This window comes from Juglans microcarpa x Juglans regia, chromosome 3D, assembly GCF_004785595.1.
Source record: "Juglans microcarpa x Juglans regia isolate MS1-56 chromosome 3D, Jm3101_v1.0, whole genome shotgun sequence".
NCBI classification, from domain to species: Eukaryota; Viridiplantae; Streptophyta; class Magnoliopsida; order Fagales; family Juglandaceae; genus Juglans; species Juglans microcarpa x Juglans regia.
The window spans coordinates 33,025,344-33,031,950 of NC_054598.1; the positions used below are offsets into that span (position 1 = coordinate 33,025,344).

Below are 6,607 nucleotides of genomic sequence, written 5' to 3' on the forward strand. Positions count from 1 at the left end.
TGGGATTAACACTTTCATCACCCTAGCACGAAACCATTCCAGGGGAATTGGTCGCATTGGGTGTCCATGCCGTGAATGCCGTAATATGTTCTTCTTGCCTATATTTGAAGTGGAGAGTTACTTGTTCATTAAAGGGATCAATCCAAATTATACCCATTGGATATTTCATGGGGAGGAAACACGGAGTTTCAATGACGACGACGACGATAGTGTTGCTGATTATGCCGATGAGTACATTGATGACATGGACCATATGTTAGATGACATCCGGTCAGGCACATTCGTTGATGTTCCCCAAGATCATGGAAATCCATTGCCAACTGGTGGATCAATACCAGATCCCTCCCCAAGTTCATCTTTCGACTAATTACTAGAGGATGCCCGACGTCCATTTTTTGCTAGCTGTACAAAATTCTCAAAACTATCATTCATTGTGAAGTTGTTACACATTAAGGCACTCGGTGGGTGGTCAATAAAGTCATTTGATATGCTACTTAACTTGTTGCAGTCTGCCTTTCTTGAGCTGAATTGCCAGAGTCATATGAGGAGTCAAGGTCATTGGAGTGGAGTTTGGGTTTCAACTACCACAAAATTCATGCATGTCCCAATGATTGCATCTTGTTCTGGAAGGAAAATGTTGATCTTAATGAATGTCCTATCTGTAAGGCTTCAAGGTGGATGCCTAATACTCACAGGGCACGTCTTATCCCTCAAAAAGTGTTGGGGCATTTTCCTTTGAAGCCAAGATTGCAACATTTCTTTATGTCTACAAAGATAGCAAGTGATATGAGATGGCATAAGGAACAACGACCAACCAACGAGGCTAGTATGAGACATCCTGTAGACTCAGAGTCTTGGAAGAGATTTGATGAAGAACGTAGTTGGTTCGCTCAGGATGCTCGCATTGTAAGGCTTAGGATGGCAAGTGACGGTTTCAATCCCTTCAACAATATGGCTAAACCATATAGCATTTGGCCAGTAATCCTAGTCCCGTATAACTTGCCACTGTGGTTGTGCATGAAAGATCAGTTCTTCATGACATCCCTCATTATTCCTGGGCAATCTCCAGGTAATGACATCGATCTTTACTTACAACCGTTAGTAGATGAACTGTTTGAATTTTGGGAACATGGGGTACCTACTTATGATGCCTCCACAAAGGAAACGTTCATGTTGCATGCTACTTTAATGTGAACAATCAGCGACTCCCCCGCATATGGGAATCTTTCTAGTTGGTCAACAAAAGAAAAATTGGCATGTCCATCTTGTAATGAAGGCATAGACTCCAATTGGTTGAAGTATAGTCGAAAATATTGTTATATGGGACATCATCGTTTCTTGCTGCTAGATCACATGTGGAGAACGAGAAAATATTTGCTCAATGGTAAAAAAGATCATCGCACACCACTAAATGTTTTAGAAGGAGTTGATATTTTAGCTCAACTATGGATGCTTGGGGATGTACAATTTGGTAAATCTCGTCAAAGAGAAAATGCACTACTGAAGAGTTGAACTGGACAAAGTATAGCATTTTCTTCAAGCTACCGTATTGGGTAACCCTGCGTCTTTGACATAATCTAGATGTCATGCATATTGAGAAGAATATTTCTGATAACATCTTGTGCACTTTAATGAACATTCCTGGAAAAACCAAGGATAATATCAATTCTCGACGTGACTTGGTGATTTTGGGCTTCAGAAAAGAATTACACTTGAAGCATGAAGGTGAATGTCTTACAATGCCACATGTATTGTACACATTACACGGTGATGAAAGGAATAAATTTTGTGAATGGTTGGTTGATGTGAAATTTCCAGATGGATTTGCTTCCAATATCTCGCATTGCGTTTCTATACGTGATTGCAAAATCAGGATTGAAAAGACACGACTGTCATGTTTTCCTACAAAGACTACTTCTTATTGCTGTTGGGGGGTACTTATGAACTGATATTGCCTTAGCCTTGATTGAAATTAGCACTTTCTTCAAGGAGTTGTGTGCCCGAACTCTGGATTTTAACCGCCTATCCTAGCTCCAAACTAAGATCGTCGCAATTCTATGCAAATTGGAGAAGATATTTCCCCTTTCTTTTTTCGATGTCATGGTCTACCTAGTTGTCCACTTATCTCGTGAGGCCATACTTGGGGGTCCAATACAATACAGGTGAATGTATCCATTTGAGAGGCATCTCGGCAAATTCAAGCGGTATGTTAAGAATAAAGCCACCCAAAAGGCTCAATAGCCGAAGCCTACGGATACCTGACTTTTTGCTCGATGTATCTCCAAGATATTGAGACGAAGTTTACTCAAATGGACCGCAACATTGATGGTGGAGAAATGGAGAATATAGATGGATTCAAGATTTTCAACTAGAAAGTTCGGCCCATGGGTATGGCTTCGAACTTGCAATTATCAAATAAACTCCTTACGGAAGCCACCTAGTACATCCTCAACAATTGCGATGAGATTGGACCTTACCTAAAGTAAGCATCATTATCTCTAAAGTTCAAACTCATTTTCTTATGGCTTTTTGGGGACAACCCATTTATGTTGTATGTCTAACACGTAACTTACGTATATTGTTTTTGTTACTTTATGTTCTCCAAATGTAGGGAGCACTACGAGAAATGTAATGTGCATACTTCAAATTGTATCGATCGAACACATCAAATTGAGTTTCCAACTTGGTTCAAAAAACGTGTAAGCTAGCTTGCTCCCTCCCTAGTTAGTTGAACCTAATCATTTCTGACTAAGTTGAAGAACTATAAGTGATGACCTTCCAACAATATTGTTGTAGGTTCAGGATTAGCGTATCACCAACCCACTTGATGTGACTGTTGATCTGTATGCGTTAGCTTGCAGTCCTGAGCGGTGGGTTACATCCTATGCTACTTGCATTATAAATGGCAAACGGTTCCATACGAAACAACGTGAACTTCGGCGGCGTACACAAAATTCAGGGGTGTTCGTAACTGGTGACGAAAGTACTAATAATGTTGACTTCTGCGGTGTTATTAATGATATCATGGAGTTACACTACATGGGGAGGCATCGGGTGTACTTGTTCATGTGTGATTGGTTTGACATGGGGGATCCAAGACGAGGGGTACGAGTTGATAACCATATGACCAGTATCAACATGGACAAGACTTGGTATAAGGATGAACCATTTGTGTTGGCATGCCAGGCTTCCCAGTGTTTTTACATTAGAGATATACGGGCGAAAGGGAGATGGTTTGTGATGCAGAAGTACACGAATAGGAATGTATACGACATTCCACCTTCGCCGAGGGTGTTAGAAGATATTGATGACGATGCCTATCAAGAAGATGAGTCACCATATGACTATGCACCATTTTCGTGTGATGCATGTCCAGTGTCAACACCAATGAAGACATTTAGTGTACCTTTTTGTAATGGGTAAGGATCCAATATAAAGTATGAAGAATTACCCATATGTTCCTTTCAACTACGTAATCACAACTTGTTATTAATGTACATTCGGGTCAAGTAGTGTATCACATGCTTTAATAAATATTGTTTTGAAGCTCTCTAGATCCTGAATGTGCACTCAACTAATAAAGTATAGATGTAATGCTAGCTACTTTGAGTCCGACATTGGGCTATGTATTTATAAGTATAGACTCAAGTAGTGGTTGGAAACATTTATAAAGAAACCTTCTAATGTTTTGTTATCAAGTGAGTTTCACGTGTAAGAAATATAGTCTAAGTTACCAATATGCAATAACTAATAAGTTTGTGTGGCAAATACTTCAACGTTGCATGGATATTATCTATACTTGGCAAAGTGTAAAACAATTAATTAATATATATATATATATATATATGCAATACCGCTTGACTAATTTCTTATTAACCATGAACTGTATGATATTGATGAGGGGAAGTTACTAATAATTAAGTCAATATTGTGTTTCATAGCTTTTTCTTATAACATCATATATTCTTTTGGGTTCTGTAAGTTAACTGTAACTGATAAATTGAAATTACTGCATCTCAGGTGGGGGCAAAAAGGACGCGAGTGTTGCATTCAAGTGGGGTAAAAAAGTTTGACCATTCCCATCTTCAGTCTGCAAGAAATGAGGAGCATCAACATCCAAGGTAGATGTTTTGACTCAATGTACTTTCTTATAGTTGGTTTCTTGCATGCTAGTTCATTGCATCCTTTGGGGCAACAGACGAAGACCCTTTCAAGTAAGCATCATATCTCAATCAAGTGGAGAACATTGAAGGGATTGCTATATAGGTGTATTAACACAAAATACACCAATATAGCATTATAGGGTTTGTAGATATTAGTCGTATAAGAAATGGGTATTAGAGTCACATTTTTCTTAATAGCGATCATATGATTTATTAAAGATATTGGAAAAACATTTAATTCAAATGGAATTTCATACAAATGCAGGTGATGCAAGGGGAGAAAGTTACCGAGGAAAAGGTGCTGGACGAGGTCCACGTGCCAGACGATTTGTCCCATATTCATGTAGAGCTCATCGACCACGAGGTTGTCGTATCAATTCATACCATAGCCCTTCAGACGCCGATCAGTCAGGCTCAGATGACTCTACACAGCCTCCTAGTCAGCCATGGGAGCCTCCATGTCCCATTCCTCAGCCCCCATCCGAGGCCAATAGAGAATCCTCACCCGTAAGAGAATCGGAACTGAACGGAGAAGATATCGGTGCTGTAGTTACATGCATGTTATTTCAATAATTATTGTTGTTGAACCATATATGTGTAAACACCAAAGATTAAATATGACCTACGATAGTAGTCAAATACTGTTATGTTGAAATACAGATGTAGCCGCCCCATGGTGCCTACAGCTACACAGGAACAGTCCAAACGTAGGCATGGGCCTGCTAAGTGTACTAAGTTCGAGAAGTTGAGAAAGCACAGAAAAGTGCTTTTGAAGATTAATGACGGCGAGACGGCACCGTGTTGTCAGAACACATCCATGTTCACGACACGAGTAACACAAATAGTTAAACAGCACTGCGACATGAGTTATGCGAGATGGACCGATGCGCCGCAGGCTCGAAAGGATGAGTTGATTGAACGTGTTTTAGTAAGATAGTTATTTCATTTTGAGGGTAAGGAAGTGGGCGTAGAATAATCATTGATGTTAACGTGATGTTCATTCTTGTAGGGTGACTTTGTGTTGGATTGGGATCTAGTGAATCATAGATTGACAGTCTTAAAGCAGCTACGTATGCGGTTCAATGCATTCCATCACGAATTACACAAAAAATATTTATCATACGAAAGTCACGCAGAAGCAGTAGGTTCTGGGGGTAGCATGGTTGACCCCATCGTCTGGGATAAGCTGTGTGAGAGAAGGGGAAGCGAAGACTTCAAGGTATATATATTGGTTATTCAAAATAAAAAATAGGGGAAATTTAATAAGTTAGGATTTTCCTATCTTATTATGCAGTTCCTGCAAAAGCTAACATTGGGTTTTAATGGCAGAAAATCTCAAGACAAAATAAGGAGAATAGAAAGAAGCTAACCAATAACCACACTGCAAGCCGCAAATCCTCTGTTAGGATACTGGAGGAGAAGGTATAATCTGGAAACTGATTTATGTCGTAACTTGTATGGTCACAACCCATTTTCCATAGAATCATGTTTTTTATTGATCATAGCTAACTATACAAATTCCACACACTTGTAGCGGGCGACAAATGCAACTTTGGTGGAGTTTTATAAGGAGACTCATTGGTCGAAGAAGAACGGTAAATTTGTCACCTCAGCCACTGAAGACACCTATGTGAGTACGATCTTTATGTTAGGCTATTTGCTAATCAAAAGGATGGTCCAATTACTTTATATTAAACAATGATAAATTCATGAGGCATTACAGGACTTAACAATAACCGTGTAAATTTTCTAAGTGCAGAAGGAGATGGTTAGCAAACTGGATGAACTAGAGCCTGAACGACGCACCGATGAGGCAGCAGCGAGTGTGTTTAGGGAGGTACTTGGGCATAGACCAGGATATGCCCGAGGGCTGGGGGAGATGGTCATCCCAGAGTCGACAAGACAACGAGACCGTAAACGAGAAAAAGAGTACCTTGCCTTAATTGAAAAACACAAGAAAGATGCTGACTAGTACAAGAAAGATGCCGACAACTACAAGACGCAGCTTGATGAAATGAGGGATGAACTGCGCATACTTCATGAGAGGCCAAATGAAACTGATAAGATGTTGAGGGAATTCTTCCAACATATGCCGTCTTACACTGAGTCCGACTCAGTGAGCTACCTTCAAAAATCATGGGAAAGGCTTTTTTGTGTATTTTGTGCACTTTTGGTGGTGGGAGATGGTGGGTGGCAAATATATAAATATAAACATATATATATTATTATATATATATAGTGAAGAGGAAGGTTGTCTACTTTTGCATCGTGGGAGTCATTGGGCAGTTGAGGGAAATTTTGGGCTTTACTGTGTGGATTTTGGGCAGTTGAGGGAGTCATTGGTTGTGGTACTGTTTATAGGCCCCAACATGTAAATTTGGGTGTTGGATATTGGAAGTGATTGATGGATTACTCATATTGAGGTTTGCTTACATGCTTTCATC

The 6,607-nt window shown here is 39.8% G+C and overlaps 1 long non-coding RNA gene across 1 annotated transcript; it reads left to right on the top strand.

Moving 5' to 3' along the window:
• The first annotated feature begins 5,496 nt into the window (after positions 1-5,496).
• Positions 5,497-6,205, top strand: LOC121255916. The gene is made up of 3 exons (XR_005938878.1): positions 5,497-5,585; positions 5,698-5,793; positions 5,923-6,205. It is a non-coding gene; the product is annotated as an uncharacterized LOC121255916 (long non-coding RNA).
• The last annotated feature ends 402 nt before the right edge of the window (positions 6,206-6,607 follow it).